The following is a 1,374-nucleotide window of genomic DNA, read 5'->3' on the forward strand; positions in this document are numbered from 1 at the left end:
GCAATATAGGTATATACTAAGTTTCACTCTTTCTAGTGTTAAGATTCATGAAAAAAACGGACGACTTCTTACGTTGCCAGCATTGGCGATGGAAAGTCTGTTTGATCCTATTTCGTAGGATCGATTTTCATTCAGTTGCAGTTGCTCCGGGGCTTCGGTAATTAATTCGCTGAATCTGGCGGCTACTTGCTTCCATTTCACCAGGTCTGCCGGCTGCAATCGATCGAATCGTCGCGTTAGGATCGACGTCGATCTCTTATCGCGAGTCGCTCCGTTTCACCGAGGAGCAAACTGAATCGACAATGCATTTCGCTGCGAGCTTCGCTTAAGAATTACAGTGGATCGTAAAAGTTTTAAGAACCTAGCGCGAAAGAAGATTGAGTAAGGAACGATCGCTTGTAAATTAAACGAATAATGGAGATGAGAAGGAAAAATTCGAATGGTTTTAGGAGTAGCTTAGAACGAGGTCTGTTCTTTTTTCTTTCTTTTTTTTTAATCTGTTCACTGCTACTATTTAATTCTTATTCCGTCGGGTTCTTTGAAGCACCGAGTAGCCTTTGATCACGTATCTGTCTGACGCCCCTTTGTAAATCACTATGGCACGCGCCGGAGTCGGGTTCTCTTACTCGGATTACCGGCCCCTGATTTCTCAGTCACGTGCGCTTTGCACAGCATGAATCTTCAGCTAATTATTGTCGTTGAACCGGAACTACGAGCTCCTTCAACTCGTCAGAAGGAATCGTATTTAACGAAACGTCGTCGTGTCAGTTTCATCTCTTTAATACGATTGTGGGAACGATGATTAAAATTTTATATAGTAAAAAATAAATAGCTTGGATAAAAAGTAAATAAGGGAGAATTCCCAAGCCCCAAGTAGCCCATTAAAGTTGAACGGAGACTAAACCGACGTATTATCTAGGGACCCATTTCGCTGTATGTATACGACTCTTCCCCCATATCTCCACGTCCCTTTAAAGTTTATAATCCTTTAAAATCCCCGAAAGCATAACTCATGTCGCTTGTCTTAACTCTCACTAGTAATGATCGTCACTTTTAAAAATGATCCCGATAGGTTTAAAATAAGAGGCGAGGAATGGTGTTTCAAGAAGCAGTGATGAGTTAACCCATTCGCTGCCAAGGACGAGTATACTCGTCTTTGGCAGGGTGTCACGCATTGCCAGGACGAGTATACTCGTCTTTGGCAGGATGTCACGCATTGCCAGGACGAGTATACTCGTCTTTGGCAGGATGTCACGCATTGCCAGGACGAGTATACTCGTCTTTGGCAGGATGTCACGCATTGCCAGGACGAGTATACTCGTCTTTGGCAGGATGTCACGCATTGCCAGGACGAGTATACTCGTCTTTGGCAGG

This window comes from Ceratina calcarata, unplaced genomic scaffold, assembly GCF_001652005.2.
Source record: "Ceratina calcarata isolate Rehan_Ccalc_2016 unplaced genomic scaffold, ASM165200v1 scaffold294.2, whole genome shotgun sequence".
NCBI classification, from domain to species: Eukaryota; Metazoa; Arthropoda; class Insecta; order Hymenoptera; family Apidae; genus Ceratina; species Ceratina calcarata.